Source organism: Homarus americanus, unplaced genomic scaffold, assembly GCF_018991925.1.
Source record: "Homarus americanus isolate GMGI-L3 unplaced genomic scaffold, GMGI_Hamer_2.0 scaffold23578, whole genome shotgun sequence".
NCBI classification, from domain to species: domain Eukaryota; kingdom Metazoa; phylum Arthropoda; class Malacostraca; order Decapoda; family Nephropidae; genus Homarus; species Homarus americanus.
This window is the reverse complement of record NW_024733231.1, coordinates 329,570-352,980: the sequence shown is the minus strand read 5'-3', so window position 1 is coordinate 352,980 and position 23,411 is coordinate 329,570. Positions and strand designations below refer to the sequence as shown.

The following is a 23,411-nucleotide window of genomic DNA, read 5'->3' as shown; positions in this document are numbered from 1 at the left end:
CATGTTCATACATTAAGAACCTGTATAACTTACACCCATACATGTTCATACATTAAGAGCCTGTATAACTTACACCCATACAGGTTCATACATTAAGAACTTGTGTAACTTACACCCATACATGTTCATACATTAAGAGCCCTGTATAACTTACACCCATACATGTTCATACATTAAGAACCTTGTGTAACTTACACCCATACATGTTCATACATTAAGAGCCCTGTATAACTTACACCCATACATGTTCATACATTAAGAGCCCTGTATAACTTACACCCATACATGTTCATACATTAAGAGCTGTATAACTTACACCCATACATGTTCATACATTAAGAGCCCTGTATAACTTACACCCATACATGTTCATACATTAAGAGCCCTGTATAACTTACACCCATACATGTTCATACAGAAGAACCTTGTGTAACTTACACCCATACATGTTCATACATTAAAACCTTGTGTAACTTACACCCTACATGTTCATACATTAAGAACCTTGTGTAACTTACACCCATACATGTTCATACATTAGAGCCTTGTATAACTTACCCCATACATGTTCATACATTAAGAGCCCTGTATAACACACCCATACATGTTCATACATTAGAGCCCTGTAACTTACACCCATACATGTTCATACATGAGAACCTTGTAACTTACACCCATACATGTTCATACATAAAAACCTTGTGTAACTTACACCCATACATGTTCATACATTAAGAGCCCTGTATAACACACCCATACATGTTCATACATTAAGAACCTTGTGTAACTTACACCCATACATGTTCATACATTAAGAGCCCTGTATAACTTACACCCATACATGTTCATACATTAAGAGCCTTGTATAACTTACACCCATACATGTTCATACATTAAGAGCCCTGTATAACTTACACCCATACATGTTCATACAGAAGAACCTTGTGTAACACACCCATACATGTTCATACATTAAGAACCTTGTGTAACTTACACCCATACATGTTCATACATTAAGAGCCCTGTATAACTTACACCCATACATGTTCATACATTAAGAACCTTGTATAACTTACACCCATACATGTTCATACATTAAGAACCTTGTGTAACTTACACCCATACATGTTCATACATTAAGAAGCTTGTGTAACTTACACCCATACATGTTCATACATTAAGAACTAAGTGTATCCTATATTAAAGTCCACTATTAAAGGGAAAAGTTGTCTACATTAAAAAAATGTTATTACATTTTTTAAGGGCAGTCAACATGTTAGGCTTCACCCTAAAAATAATCACAGTACAGTACAGTATACTGTACATCTTTACAGCACCAGAAAGAGATGCATGCAAGTTCACAGCCATATTGTACACTTCACTGACCTATTTTCAAGTCTCACCTTATTAGGAGTATCCAGGTTTGCCTTTACACGATGATGGTTGTCTCCTCGTGTGACTGCGAATGGCAGGGTCCTTGCCTGGTGATACATATTTTGTCACCCGAACTGAGCTTGGAACTTTGTTTGGGGTTGTTCCAGAAGAGACCCTGACTTGCAGCAAACTGAAGCATATTGTAAACATTAGAGTTGTATAAGTATGTATAACACAAGTGACTATAGCTGCAATATATCAAAAGAAACATCTCTGTTAGCCGGAAAATTTGGGGTTTGTGAATAACTCGGGGGAACATTTTCGGGTAAATTCCGAGAAACTTTTCCTGGTATACCCGGAAATTTCCAAAAAATTCTGGGGAGGGGGAGAGGGATGGGGGCCTTTTCCAATTTTGACAGACAAAAATCAGGATTTTTCTGGAAATTCTGAGAAGAATTTTCCGGTAACCGGACAAATTCCAGGGATGAGGTATTTTTTCAGGGTCTGTAAGATCATGTAAAGCCCAATTTCAATCAAGAAAATTGTTCTGGTACCCGGAAATTTCCGGGGATGGAGGATTTTTTCACCTGGTTTGAGAGTCACCTCATTACCCAGAAGTTTCCCATTCCCAGAAGAGCTTTACACTAATTGTTCCAGCTAATAGAAATATCACTTTAGAGTTGTACCCCCTGTATACTGTATGTATGTTGACACATGTTACTATATCTGTAATATATCAAATATTAAGAGTTGTATATTGCATGTATGTATGACATATGTGACTATAGCTGTAATATATCAAATATTAGAGTTGTATACTGTATGTATGTTGACACATGTGACTATAGCTGTAATATATCAAATATTAGAGTTGTATACTGTATATATGTATGACATATGTGACTATAGCTGTAATATATCAAATATTAGAGTTGTATACTGTATGTATGTTGACACATGTGACTATAGCTGTAATAGATCAAATATTAGAGTTGTATACTGTATGTATGACACATGTGACTATAGCTGTAATAGATCAAATATTAGAGTTGTATACTGTATATATGTATGACATATGTGACTATAGCTGTAATATATCAAATATTAGAGTTGTATACTGTATGTATGTTGACACATGTGACTATAGCTGTAATAGATCAAATATTAGAGTTGTATACTGTATGTATGACACATGTGACTATAGCTGTAATAGATCAAATATTAGAGTTGTATACTGTATATATATGTATGACACATGTGACTATAGCTGTAATATATCAAATATTAAGAGTTGTATACTGTATGTATGTTGACACATGTGACTATAGCTGTAATAGATCCAAATATGAGTTGTATACTGTATATATGTATGACATATGTGACTATAGCTGTAATATATCAAATATTAAGAGTTGTATACTGTATGTATGTTGACACATGTAACTATAGCTGTAATAGATCAAATATTAGAGGTTATACTGTATGTATGTATGACACATGTGACTATAGCTGTAATATATCAAATATTAGAGTTGTATACTGTATGTATGACACATGTGACTATAGCTGTAATATATCAAATATAGAGTTGTATACTCATATGTATGTATGACACATGTGACTATTGTAATAGATCAAATATTAGAGTTGTATACTGTATGTATGTATGACATATGTGACTATAGCTGTAATATATCAAATATTAGAGTTGTATACTGTATGTATGACACATGTGACTATAGCTGTATATCAAATATTAAGAGTTGTATACTATTATGTATGACATGTGACTATAGCTGTAATAGATCAAATATTAGAGTTGTATACTGTGTATGTATGACATATGTGACTATAGCTGTAATATATCAAATATTAGAGTTGTATACTGTATGTATGACACATGTGACTATAGCTGTAATATATCAAATATTAAGAGTTGTATACTGTATGTATGTATGCACATGTGACTATAGCTGTAATAGATCAAATATTAGAGTTGTATACTGTATGTATGTATGACATATGTGACTATAGCTGTAATATATCAAATATTAGAGTTGTATACTGTATGTATGACACATGTGACTATAGCTGTAATATATCAAATATTAGAGTTGTATACTGTATGTATGTATGACACATGTGACTATAGCTGTAATATATCAAATATTAAGTTGTATACTGTATGTATGTTGACACATGTGACTATAGCTGTAATATATCAAATATTAGAGTTGTATACTGTATGTATGTATGACACATGTGACTATATCTGTAATATATCAAATACAGTTGGTCCTCATATTACGCGGTCGCATTCGCGTTCACCGTTGACGGTGCCTTGCCGAACCTAACATTTTCACATTCCGCGATGCTTGAACCCCATTCTGGCGGAGAGTGGCTGGCAAACCGCGCCAATTTGGATCAAACCTCCGCCATCCGCCATGTTGTGTAAGAGGCGCGAAAATGGTGCTCCAAGGTCCCAGTCATCAAACATTACGAGTTCTTCACCGCCACCCACTACAGCCGCCAAGTCAGTGATAGTGATAATTATAGTGAGGATATGGACTTATATGAACTTTGGGGGTTTGACAAAGAGGCCCTGCAAGCCTCTGTGGTGGATAGTGATACAATTGATACAGGTGAGGGCCAATAATCTGCCCTCTGCCTCGGAACCAACCGCCCATCCCGTGTGCCCAGCCATCTTTTCTACTAATGTAAGTGTTAAAAACCCTATATTATTGATATTTCTCTTAATTATTAATTGTGTGTGCATGCCATCATAAAGTTAAGATAATATTTTACTACAACATAGTTGTGTGTCCAAAAGTGGAGTTTGGGGATCGGCCGGACTCCATTTCAATTAATCCCATATGTTATGTTATTTATTCACTTCTGCGTTTCTCATTGCCCTCGGTTACATTAACCCGTAATATGAGGACCAACTGTATTAAAGTTGTATACTGTATGTATGACATATGTGACTAGAGCTGTAATATATCAAATATTAGAGTTGTATACTGTATGTATGTTGACACATGTGACTGTAGCTGTAATATATCAAATATTAGAGTTGTATACTGTATGTATGACACATGTGACTGTAGCTGTAATATATCAAATATTAGAGTTGTATACTATGTATGTTGACACATGTGACTATAGCTGTAATATATCAAATATTAGAGTTGTATATGTATGACACATGACTATAGCTGTAATATATTTGAGTTGTATACTGTATGTATGACACATGTGACTGTAGCTGTAATATATCAAATATTAGAGTTGTATACTGTATGTATATGTTGACACATGTGACTATAGCTGTAATATATCAAATATTAGAGTTGTATACTGTATGTATGTTGACACATATGACTGTAGCGTAATATATCAAATATTAGAGTTGTATACTGTATGTATGACACATGTGACTGTAGCTGTAATATATCAAATATTAGAGTTGTATACTGTATGTATGTATGTTGACACATGTGACTATAGCTGTAATATATCAAATATTAGAGTTGTATACTGTATGTATGTATGTTGACACATGTGACTATAGCTGAAATATATCAAATGGGGACGTATATATGACACATGTGACTATAGCTGTAATAGATCAAATATTAGAGTTGTATTCTGTATGTATGTATGTTGACACATGTGACTATAGCTGAAATATATCAAATATTAGAGTTGTATATGTATGTATGTATGTTGACACATGTGACTATAGCTGTAATATATCAAATATCAGAGTTGTATACTGTATGTATGACACATGTGACTATAGCTGTAATATATCAAATATTAGAGTTGTATAACACATGTGACTTTAGCTGTAATAGATCAAATATTAGAGTTGTCTAAAGAATATACAGGGTGATTCAGCAAAGAGTACATTAAATTGGAGGATGATAACCTTGGATAATTCTAAATCACAATGTCTCTATGGTAAAATGTCAGATTTTGCATAGTTTCCATGTTACAATACATTTAAGATGTTATATTAATGAGACTGAATTTGAAGTGAAACCCCAGTAGGTTTTTGTAATCATTTATTCAGAGATCTCTACAGTGTGACCCTCTTTGTTACAACCTAAAGAAAATGTTGCCCCTTCTCCTCAATGCAGGCCTGTACTTGTCATACCATTGATTGTCTGAAGCTGCTTCCAGAATGCCTGGACTAAGTTTTAATTTGCTTGCACCTGTCACAAACATGGGAATATGCAGAATCTAACATTTTACCATAGAGACATTGTAGTTTAGAATTATCCGGATTTCATCCTCCAATTTGATGTACTCTTTGCTGAATCACCCTGTAATAAAGACTAATAACATGCAGAGATCAGTGAGCTAGTTGTTAGTATAGTATAGTATAGTATAGTATAGTATAGTATAGTATTGCATAGTATAATATACTACAGTAAGTCCTCGCTTAACGTCGTTGTTATGTTCCTGAAAACGCGACGTTATACGAAACAACGTTAAGAGGATCAATTTTCCCCTTAAGAAATATATAAAATACAGGAGTTAGGTTCCTGAGCCTCCCTTTGACCCGTGAAATACATTACATATACAGAAATTCAAAACTCCTTGTGCAATGCATGGTGAGGTGCTTGTATAAGTCACATTCATTGAGATTTTAGAAGAGAAAACTCAAAGCTCCTCTACATGACAGATAAATAAATAACACTAGGTCACCTTGGTTGGCCAGCGGGCTGGCCCAGCTGTCATAATACATCACCTCCCCCTCCCCATTTCCAGCAAGATTGAAGGTGGTTTTGGCTTAAATTTTTTATCTTATAAAATGGCAGAAACTAAAGTTAGCAGAATATTAATTCCATTGCTGGAATCCTTGCAAGACAGCGAATAATTTGAATATAGACATCATATATTTTGCATGATACAAATTTTAGTCCCTTTAAGTACATCTAAGTACTGTACATGTTTTTTCAACAAATTTTTCAGTATATATAGTAACTTTCTTCATTTATTTTTACTCATTTACATGCAGTGGCGTACTAAGGAGGGGGGGGGGCGGTCCGCCCCAGGTGACAGCCAGAGGGGGGTACCATGAGGCTCCTAAATAAATAGCTGTCCTCTGTAGCCTTTTTTTTTTGACAAAATCTAAGTACAACTTACGAGTTATCAGTGCAAAAATTTTGTCATTCAATTTAAATGCCCCTTCATCCATCTCATTTTCAAATTCACAGAACAAAGAAAACGTACAAATTAATCAGGGCAAAGGAATGCCCTGCCCTGGGTGCCCAGTACTCTAGGGACGATTGTGTATTTTACTTTTACTGTATATTTATTCATCTCTGGAAGGAAGGGGGTGCCAGTGGATAGGTCCGCCCCGGGTGCCAAATACTCTAGGAGCGCCCCTGTTTACATGCACACACATCCTAAATACATATTAGAAAAGGTAAGTAGTCCGTGATGACTCAAACGACATTGTACCAGTCACCAGTTAAACAAATTGTTGGTCTCTATAGCAACATAGTACCGAAAAAACATTAAGTGGGCTGACGTTAAGCGAGAACTTACTCTATAGTACTGTACTGTACTGTATTGTACTGTATCACTGTACAGTACATACAGTACATTATAGTATAGTACAGTATAGTACAGTATAAGTACAGTATAGTACAGTACAGTATAGTATAGTATAGTACAGTACAGTGACCTCGCTTAACGAACACTGTTAACGTAATTTCTGATTAACGAACTGCCTTCCATAAGGATCTTCAATTGGTTAACGAAAAAATTTACTTAACGAAGTTCTCATTGAACCGACCTCAACATGTTTTCGCTTGCACTGACCGGGAAACCAGCTTTAGTACGTCCGCCAACACATTAATTCCATTCTATGGGTCTTAAATTCTTACTGTTTTAGTAAATATCAAGAAGATTATAATATTCAATAATGGTAAAAGTTTACATTTTATTTTTTAATATTTAACAATTATTGAACAAAATTGGAAGGTAAAGTGACTAGTTTAATGCGCTGCATCCAGCCTCTAACACAGCAAACAGGCGTTAGTCTTCAGCCACTGGAGGTAAGATTCTTGCTTGGAGACTCTCTCTTCAACTAAACGCTTTTTTCTGTGTTTCCACAAATTATTGGTCATTTTGAAAATTATTTTACATATTATAAAGGAGAAAAGTGCAGCAGTGTTATTTTAAAGAAAATATTCTTATTTACAGCTATTTAATTTGGAAAATACGCGGTTAAGCTACTAAGCTGAACCAGCATAAATAAGAGATCAAGAAAAGTACTCTAATCCAAATAAAGCAGGAAATAATAAAAAACACTAACAAGGCATTAAATCAAATGCGCTTATGCAAAGAATGTTATGGTATGTCGGCATCAACTGTGTAGACAATTTCAACAAAAAGTTGACAAATTTAATAGAAGTGGAACGGAGAGACAAATCTACAAGAGGTTGAAAGTAAATCCCTTGGAATCGTGAGAAACTGGAGGAACATGTATCATCTGGATTAGGGAAAACAGATGAAAGGTGATCTGCTTCTGGTGATTTTATTTCAGAAAGAGCCACAGAGATGAAAACATTTAAAGGCAGATCAACCTGGTTCTCTACAGGAACAGACCGGAAGATTTTGCCAGCAAAGGCCCAAAAATTTAAGAAAAAGAAGGGAGATGAAGTGTTGTTAGGCATGGTGAAGCCAAGCAGTGCTGATAAAGAAGGGCAGCAAAAGTTTTTAGTTGAATGGTAAAAACTGATGGAAGAAACACATTCCACAGCAGTGTTCACTGTGACAAACTGGGTTGTTCTGGGAAAAAGATGCCCAAAAGAACATATTCATCACTAAAGATGAAGACTTTACCAGGCATAAACCCAAAAGCAAAGACGTCTATATTGTTTATGCCAATGTCAGGAGATCGACTGAAGCCTATGCTTGTTCACCACTCTGAAAACCCCAGGTGTTCAAGCAACAGAAAGTGGTGGAACAAAGCTGGAGTGAGTTGGAAGCCCAACCGTGAGCATGGTGTGACAAGACAGTTTGAATGAATGGGTTGAAGTGAATAAGCTTTTGGCTTCCTTCTGTCAAGAGCTACTCAGTCCACCAACAACCCCTTTAAAGGCTCTTTCTCTTGCGTGGAGATAATGCTCCCCAAGACCCTACCTTGCCAGTAAAATTTGGAGCATTAATTTGACTTGTGAAAGTTGTTTTTGGCTTCCAAAGGCACCGTTACATCACCACATACAGCCAATGGACCAGAATAAAATCAAATCAGAAGCGTACAGCGGCCAGGCAAATAAGCTTAGGAGGTGTCATCAGTAACCTCCATCATCCGCGAACTAACACTGAACAGTTCTGGAAGACACAATTCAAATTCCAAGGCTGTAAAATTGATTGTGCTCATCATGGCAAGAAGTTCTCAACAGAACCCCTCTTGGGCCCTTTGGGCGTGGAAAGCACCAGGCCATTAGTAGTCCATGATTTTGAGGATTTGGAGGAAGAAACAGAGCTGGGACCAGAGATTGTGTCCATTGGTCAGTCAGGCCCCAGCGGAGGAAGGGATGTGGGTGAGCTATGGTGATGTCTCATGAGGAGGAACTTACTCTCTGATGACTTGGAAGCAACTGGATGAGATGCTACGGTAGAGGCTGACAGTGTAGTGGAGAAGTGATGACCATATGTCAGCTAAAACAGTTGAAAGATGTGATTTACTACTGGGAGAAAACCAGTAGTCCAAGCTCAAAGCAATCTTGTACCGAAAATTTGAAACTAACTTTGTGTCATGTTGAGGACTCAGTGAAGTTCTTTCTTTAAAACATAAGTTAATGGTGAGAGATGCCCCATTAGACCACACTGACACTTTCTTCAGTAAAAGGCAGAGGGAACAAGATGCTAGGGCCCCTTCACCCTTCCACTTCTGCTGAGAGAGGATGTTTGCAGGAGAATCTGTCAAACCAGAGGTTCCTGACGTTTTCATGGAAGCAGACTCATCTTCCAAGAAGCAGCAAATGCTTCTCCTCCACCTCCACTCTCCTTCTCCCTTCTCCTCCACCTCCCCACTTCAAAATGCACATCATCATCATCATCCAGGAGCCTTTCTGCACACACACACCTCAAAGTAAGCAATTTTTCCTGCCATTTTGTTGAAGTTAGAAATTTTCGGTGAGCTGGAACCACTACCTTAAAACCTGAAAACAATGCTTCGTTAACGGACCTTTCGGTATCTAAATCTAATTTTCTGGATCATGATTGAGAGTTCAAGTAATGGAGGGCCGTATAGTACATATAGTATAGCACAATAGTATAGTATATTATAGTATAGAACAGTAGTCTAAGTATATATATAGTAAGTACAGCACAGCACAGTACAGGCTGCATATAGCATAGTACAAAGGTATAGCATAGCATACAGTAGTATAGCATAGCACAGTACAGCACAGTATAGTATAGCACAGTATAGCATAGCATTAGCATAAAGCACAGTATAAGTACAGCACATGCACAGTATAGCATAGTATAGCAGTGCACAGCATAGTATAGCACAGAATAGTACATAATATAGCACAGCATATAGTACATTATAGCATAGCATATTACAGCACATTGCAGGACAGTAGTAGCATAGCACTGCACAGCACAGTACAGTATAGTGTGCACAGGGTACAGCACTGCATATAGTATAGCACAGCACAGCACAGCTATAGCACAGCATAGTTTAGTATAGTATAGCACAGCATGAAAGACAGCATAGCACAGTATAGCAATACAGCATAGCACAGCACAGCATAGTATAGCACAGTAGCAAGCAGCATAGCATACATATATAGTAGAGCACAGCATAGGCACATACAGCATAACACAGCATAGTATATAATAGCAAGCACAGTATAGCAATAGCATAAAGACAGTATAGTATAGTACAGCATAGCATAATAGTATAGTATAATATAGCACAGCATGTACAGTATAAACAGTATATATAGCATACAGCATAATTATATAGCATAGCACAGCACATATATATAGCACAGCATAGCATAGTAATTATAGCATAGCATAGTAAAGCACAGTAGCACAGCATAGCACAGCAGACAGCACAGCATAGCATGTAGCACAGCACAGCACACAGATAGCATAAGCACAGCACAGCACAGCACAGCATAGTATAGCATAGCACAGCACACAGCATAGCACAGCACAGATAGATGCACAGCATAGCATAGCACAGCACAGCACAGCACAGCATAGCATAGCATAGCATAGCACAGCACACAGCACAGCACAGCACAGCACAGCACAGCACAGCATAGCACAGCACAGCATAATAGCATAGCATAGCATAGTATAGCAAGTATAGCACAGCACAGTATAAAGCACAGTGTATAAGTATAGCACACACAGTGCAGCACAGTATAGTATAGTACACAGTATATACAGTACAGTATAGTACAGTACAGCATACTATAGTATAGTACAGTACAGTAGAGCATAGTATATAGCATAGTACAGCACAGTACAGTATACCACAGTACAGCATATAGCACAGTATAGGATATAGTATAGTACAGTGCATAGTAACAGTGCACAGCAACTGCATATATAGTATATATATATATACAGCAATAGCACAGTATAGACAGCACAGCACCGTACAGTATAGTATAGTATAGCACAGTAATGTACAGTGTACATATATAGTATATATATATAGTATAGTATAGTATATAGTATAGTATAGACAGTACAGTATAGTACAGTACAGTACAGGAAGTCCAAAAATCCAGACTGTTGGATTGGGTAGGTCCGATTTTCGGATTTTCCGATTCTCAGGCAGTACTTTTAAAATTCAAATTTAAGGAGGAATAAAGAAGAGATGAACAGATATATTTTGATAGTTTATTCAATAGCAAATATAGCATGCTTCATTTATCAAACGAGCAGTTTTAATGAAAAGCTGTGAATTCTAAAATTTATTCTTTGCCTTTTTATATCATAAATTGTAGACTTTCCAATGTCGGATGTTTCATTAGAAAGTATTGCTCACACCACGTTTATTTTAATTATTTACAGTTTGTCACCAATATCTCTCATGATCGTGATGACGGCTAACCAAAAACCTTATTCATATACGCCAAACGCTCCACAAAACCTTTCTGACCCCAGGAAACGTCTCGCTTTCTGTTTTTGATGACGCCATCGAGAGGCCGCTTTTGTCTGAAGGAAACTTTGAATATAATCCGCGGATTGGCAAGACGCTGTATGTTGGGACCTGTTCCATCCAACCCTTTGTAATCAATTTAATTTTTGCTTTGACAGCTCAGTCAGAGCATTGTTAGTGAAGATAATAGTAGGGAATGAAACTGAGTTCATAGTCTCAGTTTTAACGCCAGAGGTGACAGTAAAGTAATTCATTGAATAGAAGTAGGTGGACTCTGACCTATTTTGAGTGAGGGTGCCGCGGGCATTTCAACCGTTAGTAAGTGTCGCCTTCACCCATACAGGTAGGTCATTCCACTCTGTGTTGTAATTGCCCTTCTTATGATTTGACCCAATAGTTGATTGTGCAAGTGTTACAGTAACGTGAAGGATTTGCTTGAGTGAAGTAATATTTACGCTCTTTAACGCCCCTGAAACGTGATGTCGGTCACGGTTAGTGCTCGCCTTCACCCATATAGGTCTAAACAGCCTAGGGCCGTGTCTGTAGCGTGATGTTGTGCCCACTATGTCTGGAGAGATGTCCGAGGTCCATAGGATCAGTTATCTTCGTGAGACCCACCGCCAGACACTTCAGACTACCTATGGGCCCATAGCTGCTGACCCTAACGCTGCCCGGGAGGTGACCCCGATCATCAAACCACACACAACTACCAGCCCCATCAGTGGTGGATGAGTGTCTAACCAGTAGAAGGTGTGGTTGTGTTATTCCACTGGGATCTTCAGAGTTCAGAAGCACCCCATGGTGGCAGGACCCCATGGCGGTTGCTTGAGTATCACTCCTGACGACTGAGTGTTGTAGTGGCAGTTGTCCCTGGTCTTTATGGTGAGTTACTATAAGAGTTTATGTGTTATTGAGTATGTCCCCCAGTAGTGGTGTGAGTGTTATTGAGATGTCCACCTGTGAGTGGTGTGAGTATTTTAAGCCTGAGGGCATAGTACCAGGTTTCACATGTTGGTACATATATTACTTTCCCTACCTATTTTAATGTCTAAATAAATATTGTATTTGTATATTGTCTCCTTAACCCAGTATTCACCGTTATTTCTTCCCTATTACTTGATACTATCAATACATATACCCACCGAGCCTCCTCGCCACGCTACCAATGGTTGTAGTATTAAAGTAAAAAATTTTTATATGGCACAGGCCCTTATATTTCAACGTTCTTTTCTTCACACAATGAAGTTTATCTACTTTAGGACATTATTATGGGCTCTGTAAATGGAGAGTAGGACCAAAATTACATACGCTTGTCACAGTTTGATTGCTCGCTTTTAAAGTGGCGGATCGTGGTCGCTTGTTGTCGCTGTGCAGTCAGGCGCTACGATAAACACATCACACAAAGCCAGCTTAAAAAAAAGTTTAGTTTTGAATCCGGATTCTCGGTGGTCCTGATTTTGGACTTTTACTGTATAGTATAGTATAGTATAGTATAGTATAGTATAGTATAGTATAGTATATAGTATAGTATAGCAGCAGTATATATAGCAGTACAGTACAGCACAGTCAGTCCAGTACAGTATTGTATAGCAGTATAGACACAGTACAGTACAGCACAGTATAGTATAGTATGGTATGGTATAGTATAGTATAGTATAGTATAGTATATAGCACAGTACAGTATAGTATAGTACAGTATAGTATAGTGTGGTATAGTATAGTATAGTACAGTACAGTATAGTATAGTATAGTACAGTATAGTATAGTACAGTATAGTACAGTATAGTACAGTATAGTCTAGTATAGTACAGTACAGCATAGTACAGTATAGTATAGTACAGTACAGTATAGTATAGTACAGTATAGTACAGTACATTACAGTATAGTATAGTATAGCATCGACAGTATAGTACAGTACAGTACAGTACAGTACAGGAATGGTATGAGGTGGTATGGTATGGTATGGTATGGTATGGTATGGTATGGTGGTATGGTGGTGGTATAAACAGTTGTACCGCTTAACGGTTTCACTTAACGTGATTTCACGGTGCCTAGCCAGAACCGAACTTTCACTTAACGCGTTCATCTACTATACACGCCAAGCGGCGCTGGCATTTACGCACAAGGTTGCCCAGTCATCAAAACATTACCGAAGTTCTTCACTGCCACCACCGCAGCCGCCCAAGTCAGTGATAGTGATAATTATAGTGAGGATATGGACTTATATGGACTTTGAGGGGTTTGACAAAGAGGCCCTGCAAGCCTCTGTGGTGGATAGTGATACTTGATACAAGTGAGGGCCAATAATCTGCCCTCTGCCTCGAACCAACCCCCATCCCCATCTGCCCAGCCATCTTTTCTACTAATGTAAGTGTTAAAAACCCATATTATTGATATTTCTCTTAATTATTAATTGTGTGTGCATACCATCATAAAGTTAAGATATTTTTACTACAACATAGTTGTGTGTCGTCAAAAAGTGGAGTTTGGGGGTTGGGCCAGTCTCTTTAGAATTAATCCCATATGTTCTGTTGTTCACTTAAGCAGGTTTTCACTTAACGTGGTACCCTGTGGGTTCACTGACCATACAGGGCACAACTGTATAGTATAGTACAGATAGTATAGTATCAGATGGTATGGTATAGTAGTACATAGCACAGTTCAGTATAGTATAGACAGTATAGTACAGTAATAGTATAGTATGTATATAGATATAGTATAGTATAGTATAGTACAGTACAGATATAGCACAGTATAGTACAGTATAGCATAGTTCAGTATAGTACAGTACAGTATAGTATAGTATAGTATAGTATAGTATAGTATAGTATAGTACAGTATAGTATAGTATATATAGTATAGCATAGATAGTATAGTATAGTACAGTATAGTACAGGTATGGTATGGTATGGTATGGTGGTATGGCGGTATGGTATGGTATGCAATGGTATGGCATAGCAGTTATAGTTGTACACGCTTAACGCTGGTTTCACTAACGTGATTTCTCATATACGAGGTGCCTAGCCAGAACCGAACTTTCACTTAACGTTCATTCAATACAGCACATGCTGCAAGCACGATACACAAGGTTGCCTAGTCATCAAAATATTACGAAGTTCTTCACTTTGCCACCCACCGCAAGCCCAAGTCAGTATAGTGATAATTATAGGAGGATATGGACTTATATGGACTTTGAGGTTTGACAAAGAGGCCCTGCAAGCCTCTGTAGATAGTGATACAATGATACAAGTGAGGGCCAATAATCTGCCCTCAACACGAACCAACCCCCATCCCATCTGCCCAGCCATCTTTTCTACTAATGTAAGTGTTAAAAACCCACACATGATATTTCTTTAATTATTAATTGTGTGTGCATCACAAGTTAAGATATTTTACTACAAATAGTTGTGTGAAGCCAAAAAGTAGGAGTTTAAGCAGCCAGTCTCTATAGGAATTAATCCCATATGTTCTGTTGTTCACTTAAAGCAAAGCCACTTAACGTGGTACCTGTGGGTTCAATAGACACACAGAGCACAACTGCATATAGTATATGTATAGTATAGTATTATATGTATAGTATATACAGTACAGTACAGTATAGTATAGTATAGCATAGTATAGTACAGTACAGTACAGTATATAGTATAGCATAGTACAGTATAGTACAGTACAGTATAGTTGTTATAGTTAAAGATTAAAATACAGTTACAGTAACAGCATAAAAGAAGACAGCATAGTACAGTTATTCATAGTTAACAAGACACAGAGATACAGAAGACATATACATATATGCTAATATAATGAAGTACTGGTATAGTATTACTTACATGTATTATATGTATAGATATTATATAGTATACCTTCTATGGAAGGTAATTCGTTAACCGAAATTTCGTTAACCGAGGCGCTTGTTAACCAAGGGATCACTGTTTTGTTGACTGATTGACTTTTTTTCCTTTTTTGTCTTTTTTCCATAATTTTCTATATATTTTCTTCACTATTTCTTTTCGTATTGTGTCCAAATAACAGTTCTCCTAATTTTATTGTTTTCTGAAGATTGTGTTGTACAACAGTTATTCCCAAGACACAGTACAATGTCGTATTTTTTAATGACAGTCCGGGAAAGTTAACGCGTTAGCTATTCCGTGCTTCTTAAAAAAGCTTTATACCCTGTATTACACTTACCTGCTTGATTCATCACGAAGAAAATTCAGGAAAACTGGGATAAACTCCACTCTCTGAGGGGACAATTCTTCTAATATTCCACTCTAAAATAAGAGAAAAAAGTTAATACACTATTACCCAGAATGCTGTATGTGTGGCCCTCACAGGATCATGTCAACAATGTAGAGCCAATACTGTACAGGTACACATGTTTTGTGGTCCACATAACTCCTTTGCTATGTGACTCAGCCACTTAAAATATTTTACTTAACTAACACTAGACCATTTTATTCAGCAGAAAGGGGACCTCATACACAATGGGTTAATGTTGAAGGAACTCTGCCCATGAGAGACAGCGGTGCAGTACATAAGGCAACTGTGCAGAGGCAGCTGTATGAGAGGCAACTACACCTGAGACAGCTACAGATGAGAGACAGCTGTATATGAGAGGCAGCTGTACATAAGAGGCAGCTGTACATGAGACAGCTACAGATGAAAGACAGTTGTACATGAAAAGCACCTACACATGAGCGACAGGTGTACACGAGAGGCAGCTGTACATGAGGCAGCTGCACATGAAAGGCAGCTGTATGTGAAAGGCAGCTGCACATGAGTAATAGCTGTACATAAGTCAACTAGACATGAGAGGCAGTTGTATATGATGACAGCTGTACAATGTACATGACACAGCTGTACATGAAAGGCACCAACACATGAGGCAGCAGTATATGAGTGAAAGTTGTGTCTGAGTGACAGCTGTACATGAGAGGCAGCTGTATGTGAATGGAAGCTACACGAGTGACAGCTGTATGTGAACAGCAGCTACACAAGAGTGACAGTTGTACATGAGAGGCAGCTGTATGTGAACAGCAGCTAAACATGAGTGACAGCTGTACATGAGAGGCAGCAGTATGTGAATGGCAGCTTCACATGAGTGACAGCTGTACATGCAAGGCAGCTGTACATGCAAGGCAGCTGTACATGCAAGGCAACTGTACATGAGAGGCAGCTGTACGAGAATGGCAGCTACACATGAGACAGCTACAGATAAGAGGCAGCTGTAAATGAGAGGCAGCTGTATGAGACAGCTCTACATGAATGGCAGCTACATGAAACAGCTGTACATGATACATTGTAACAATGATTGTTTACGTTTGAGGAGAGGGTGTGAGGGGAGGGGGGTACAGGACTAATGGTTTGTGGTTAGGCTAGAAAGGCCTACACCACGGGGAGACTCGGGGAAGCTGGTTAGGAAGACGAATGATATCATACTTCACAGAGGGGAAATACAGGAGTTATTATTATCAGTATTATATATATATATATATATATATATATATATATATATATATATATATATATATATATATATATATATATATATATATATACAGTATATATATATATAGGACTCACCATATTACTGCATAATACCAAGGCATTTATAACACATCACTCTTTCTTAATAAGGGAAGGATGAATTAAGACTCTTATTAACGGTTACTGTATCTATTGAATTAGGGTTGAACAATTTCACTTCAAAATAATAAACCTATCTTCCTAGCTAGTTAAACGGAGACCACGTATCTCACAACAAATGGGAACTTAAGGATTAACCAAATAGAATACACCCAACTACCTGCCATATCGCCACACCTACCTACACAAAACTCCAACACAGACTCTGCTTCTCAAACGGCATCAACCTACAAAAGACGCCACAACTTTCATGACGTCACGCCTCATAGGCTTTCTCATTGGTCGAAGACAGGCCTAAGTCCTTCATACTATTGGCTTAAAATTGGCGGGAACTCTCAAGTGACGGGAAACTCATGACACTGTTACAACAGCTACAAATGAGACACAGCTGTACACGAGACAGTTGTGGTAATATTGTACAGTAGTAAACAGCAACCACAGAATTCCGCAAATTCACTTCACTTAATAGAGCTATTTTTTCTATGATAATTTTCTTATACCATATTACATTAGATTAGGTTAGGTAACACTTTTTTTTATCTGATCTTTGGTTGCTGTTATGGTAAATTGATAGTAGTTCACACAACTCTGTTAGAAAGTCAAAACTATGTTTTTTTTAGTGTTTTTTTTGTATGTTTTGATTGGTTCTGACATTGATTTCCGTCGGAAATTGCCAGTTTTTAGTTATCGCCACCTTCTACCCCCAACAAGATAGGAGATCCTGTTGGGAACAAGGGTATTGGGTGGAGGAGAGAACCAACCATGGTCCGACAAAAATCATGGCCAAGTGAATACAAAACACACAAAAAACACTAGAAAAACATATAAACTGAACCTTTTTTAGATGACCTAACCTAACCTGACCTGACCTATCCTAACTTTCATGGTGTTTTTACATAACCAGACTCTCACCATATGAGGGAATCAATAACATCCAGAATTAGAAAATTGGTGGCCAAAAAAAAAAAAATTTTGATTGGCCACGTGACATGTACAGGAACACATGCGCATGACGATTAATGAAGGGAATATTAATGGAATTAATTAGAGAAAGATTTCGCATGCACTACTACACTATCTCCATTATTATACATTTCTGACGGTAATGTAATAGAAGAAAATTATCTTAAAATTAGACGCCTTTTTCGAATATGGTAAAAGATTTGGGGTACCAATGTTGTGTGAACTACTATAAAAATACCTCTGGAATCAACAATTTTACCGCAGTTGAACACGAGAGGCAGCTGTATGGTACATGAGACAGCAGTACATGAGACAGTTGTACATGAGATGACTACAGATGAAAAAGCTGTACATGAGGCAGCTGTACATGAGACAGCTGTACATAAGACAGTTGTACATGAAACAGCTGTACATGAGCGACAGCTGTACATGAGACAGCAGTACATGAGAAACAGCTGTACGAGACAGTTGTACATGACTGTTGTACATGAGACAATTGTACATGAGCCAGTTGTACATGAGACAGCTGTACGTGAGACAATTGTACATGAGACAGTTGTACATGAGACAGCTGTACATGAGACAGCTGTACATGAGACAGCTGTACATGAGACAGTTGTACATGAGACAGCTGTACATGAGACAGTTGTACATGAGACAGTTGTACATGAGACAGCTGTACATGAGACAGTTGTACATGAGACAGCTGTACATGAGACAGTTGTACATGAGACAGCTGTACATGAGACAGTTGTACATGAGACAGCTGTACATGAGACAGCTGTACATGAGACAGCTGTACATGAGGCAGCTGTACATGAGACAGTTGTACATGAGACAGCTGTACATGAGACAGTTGTACATGAGACAGCTGTACATGAGACAGCTGTACATGAGACAGTTGTACATGAGACAGTTGTACATGAGCCAGTTGTACATGAGCCAATTGTACATGAGACAGCTGTACATGAGACAGCTGTACATGAGACAGTAGCACATGAGACAGCTGTACATGAGACAGTTGTACATGAGACAGCTGTACATGAGACAGCTGTACATGAGACAGCTGTACATGAGACAGCTGTACATGAGACAGTAGCACATGAGACAGCTGTACATGAGACAGTTGTACATGAGACAGCTGTACATGAGACAGTTGTACTTGAGACAGCTGTACATGAGACAGTTGTACATGAGACAGCTGTACATGAGACAGTTGTACATGAGACAGCTGTACATGAGCGACAGTTGTACATGAGACAGTTGAACATGAGACATGAGACTGTACATGAGACAGCTGTACATGAGACAGCTGTACATGAGACAGTTGTACATGAGACAGTTGTACATGAGACAGCTGTACATGAGACAGCTGTACATGAGACAGCTGTACATGAGACAGCTGTACATGAGACAGTTGTACTTGAGACAGCTATACATGAGACAGTTGTATATGAGACAGCTGTACATGAGACAGCTGTACATGAAAGGCACCTACACCAGAGACAGCTGTACATGAGACAGGTACTCACCGGTGAGGCCCCGTGGAGCCACAGCAGCAGGTGGTGGGAGGACAACTGGCCCTGTAGCAGCAGCTCTATCACGGGAGACAGCTGTACATGAGACAGGTACTCACCGGTGAGGGCCCGTGGAGCCACAGCAGCAGGTGGTGGGAGGACAACTGGCCCTGTAGCAGCAGCTCTATCACGGGAGACAGCTGTACATGAGACAGGTACTCACCGGTGAGGCCCCGTGGAGCCACAGCAGCAGGTGGTGGAGGACAACTGGCCCTGTAGCAGCAGCTCTATCACGGGAGACAGCTGTATGAGACAGGTACTCACCGTGAGGCCTCGTGAGCCACAGCAGCAGGTGGTGGAGGACAACTGGCCCTGTAGCAGCAGCTCTATCACCAGAGACAGCTGTACATGAGACAGGTACTCACCGGTGAGGCCCCGTGGAGCCACAGCAGCAGGTGGTGGGAGGACAACTGGCCCTGTAGCAGCAGCTCTATCACCAGAGACAGCTGTACATGAGACAGGTACTCACCGGTGAGGCCCCGTGGAGCCACAGCAGCAGGTGGTGGGAGGACAACTGGCCCTGTAGCAGCAGCTCTATCACCAGAGACAGCTGTACATGAGACAGGTACTCACCGGTGAGGCCCCGTGGAGCCACAGCAGCAGGTGGTGGGAGGACAACTGGCCCTGTAGCAGCAGCTCTATCACCAGAGACAGCTGTACATGAGACAGGTACTCACCGGTGAGGCCCCGTGGAGCCACAGCAGCAGGTGGTGGGAGGACAACTGGCCCTGTAGCAGCAGCTCTATCACCAGAGACAGCTGTACATGAGACAGGTACTCACCGGTGAGGCCCCGTGGAGCCACAGCAGCAGGTGGTGGGAGGACAACTGGCCCTGTAGCAGCAGCTCTATCACCAGAGAGACAGCTGTACATGAGACAGGTACTCACCGGTGAGGCCCCTGAGCCAGCAGGTGGTGGAGGATGAATCTGGCCCTGTAGCAGCAGCTCTATCACCAGAGACAGCTGTAACATGAGACAGGCATCACCGGTGGAGGGCCCTGAGCCACAGCAAGGTGGTGGGAGGACAACGGCCCTGTAGCAGCAGCTCTATCACCAGAGACAGCGTACATGAGACAGGCATCACCGTGAGGCCCGTGAGCCACAGCAGCAGGTGGTGGAGGACACCAGTTCCCTGTAGCAGCAGCTCTATCACCAGAGACAGCTACATGGTGGCAGTGTACTCACCGTGAGCCCCGTGGAGCCACAGCAGCAGGTGGTGGGAGACAATTGCCCTGTAGCAGCAGCTCTATCACCAGGAGACATTGCCATGAGACAGGTATCACTGTGAGTTCTCGTGGAGCCACAGCAGCAGGTGGTGGAGGACAACTGCCCTGTAGGAGCAGCTCTATCACTGCATGAGACAGGTACTACCGTGAGCCCCGGAGCCACAGCAGCAGTGTGGGGACAACTGGCCCTGTAGGAGCAGCCTATCAGAGACAGCTGTACATGAGACAGGTACTCACCGTGAGGCCCGTGGAGCCACAGCAGGGTGGTGGGAGGACAACTGGCCCTGTAGGAGCAGCTCTATCACCAGAGACAGCTGTACATGAGACAGTACTCACCGGTGAGGCCCGGAGCCACAGCAGCAGGTGGTGGAGACAACTGGCCCAGCAGCAGCTCTATCACCAGAGACAGCTGTGCATGAGACAGGTACTCACCGGTGAGGCCCTGGAGCCACAGCAGCAGGTGGTGGAGGACAACTGGCCCTGTAGCAGCAGCTCTATCACCAGAGACAGCTGTACATGACAGGTACTCACCGTGAGGCCCGTGGAGCCACAGCAGCAGGTGGTGGGAGGACAACTGGCCCTGTAGCAGCAGCTCTATCACCAGACAGCTGTACATGAGACAGGTACTCACCGTGAGGCCCCGTGGAGCCACAGCAGTGGTGGGGGACAACTGGCCCTGTAGCAGCTCTATCACCAGAGACAGCTGTACATGAGACAGGTACTCACCGTGAGGCCCTGTGGAGCCACAGCAGCAGGTGGTGGGGACAACTGGCCCTGTAGCAGCAGCTCTATCACGGGAGACAGCTGTACAGACAGGCACACCGAGGCCTCGTGGAGCCACAGCAGCAGGTGGTGGAGGACAACTGGCCTCTGTAGCGCAGCTCTATCACCAGAGACAGCTGTACATGAGACAGGTATCACCCGGGAGGCCCGTGGAGCCACAGCAGCAGGTGGTGGAGGACAACTGGCCCTGTAGCAGCAGCTCTCACGGGAGACAGCTGTACATGAGACAGGTACTCACCGGTGAGGCCCCGTGGAGCCACAGCAGCAGGTGGTGGGAGGACAACTGGCCCTGTAGCAGCTCTATCACCAGAGACAGCTGTACATGAGACAGGTACTCACCGGTGAGGCCCGTGGAGCCACAGCAGCAGGTGGTGGGGGGACAACTGGCCCTTAGCAGCAGCTCTATCACCAGAGACAGCTGTAATGAGACAGGTATCACCGTGAGGCCCGTGGAGCCACAGCAGCAGGTGGTGGAGGACAACTGCCTTAGCAGCAGTCTATCACCAGAGACAGCTGTACATGAGACAGGTACTCACCGGTGAGGCCCCGGAGCCACAGCAGGTGGTGGAGGACAACTGGCCCTGTAGCAGCAGTCACCAGAGACAGCTGTACATGAGACAGGTACTCACCGGTGAGGCCCCGTGGAGCCACAGCAGCAGGTGTGGGAGGACAACTGGCCCTGTAGCAGCAGCTCTATCACCAGACAGCTGTACATGAGACAGGTACTCACCGGTGAGGCCCCGCACAGCAGTGTGGGAGACAACCCTGTAGCAGCAGCTCTATCACCAGAGACAGCTGTACATGAGACAGGTACTCACCGGTGAGGCCCCGTGGAGCCACAGCAGCAGGGTGGCAACTGGCCCTGTAGCAGCCTATCAGGAGACAGCTGTACATGAGACAGGTACCGGTGAGGCCCGCACAGCAGGTGGACAACACCAGACCACGGTGAGCCCGTGGGCACAGCAGCAGGTGGTGGGGGACAACTGCCTGTAGCAGCAGCTCTATCACCGAGACAGCTGTACATGACAGGACTCACCGTGAGGCCCGTGGAGCCAGCAGCAGGTGGTGGGGACAACTGGTTCGCAGCAGCTCTATCACCAGAGACAGCGACATGGCAGGTACTCACCGTGAGGCCCGTGAGCCAAGGCAGGTGGAGGACAACTGCCTGTAGCAGCAGCTCTATCACCAGAGACAGCTGTACATGAGACAGGTACTCACCGTGAGGCCCCGTGAGCCACACAAGGTGTGGGGGACAACTGGCCCTGGCAGCAGCTCTATCACCAGAGACAGCTACATGAGACAGGTACTCACCGTGAGGCCGGAGCCACAGCAGACAGGGAGGACAACTGGCCCGTAGGAGCAGCTCTATCACGGGAGACAGCTGCAGGTACTCACCGGTGAGGCCCGTGGAGCCACAGCAGCAGGTGGTGGGGGACAACTGGCCCTGTAGCAGCAGCTCTATCACCAGAGACAGCTGTACATGAGACAGGTACTCACCGGTGAGCCCGTGGAGCCACAGCAGCAGGTGGTGGAGGACAACTGGCCCTGTAGCAGCAGCTCTATCACGGGAGACAGCTGCATGAGACAGGTACTCACCGGTGAGGCCCGTGAGCCACAGCAGCAGGTGGTGGGGGACAACTGCCCTGTAGCAGCAGCTCTATCACCAGAGACAGCTGTACATGAGACAGGT

The 23,411-nt window shown here is 41.4% G+C and overlaps 1 long non-coding RNA gene across 1 annotated transcript; it reads right to left on the bottom strand.

The window, feature by feature from the left end:
- Positions 1-1,421: 1,421 nt before the first annotated feature.
- On the bottom strand, positions 1,422-19,907 carry LOC121869412. Its single transcript, XR_006089545.1, has 3 exons — positions 19,669-19,907; positions 15,716-15,798; positions 1,422-1,564 (listed from the first exon to the last, which is right to left on the bottom strand). It is a non-coding gene; the product is annotated as an uncharacterized LOC121869412 (long non-coding RNA).
- Positions 19,908-23,411: the final 3,504 nt, after the last annotated feature.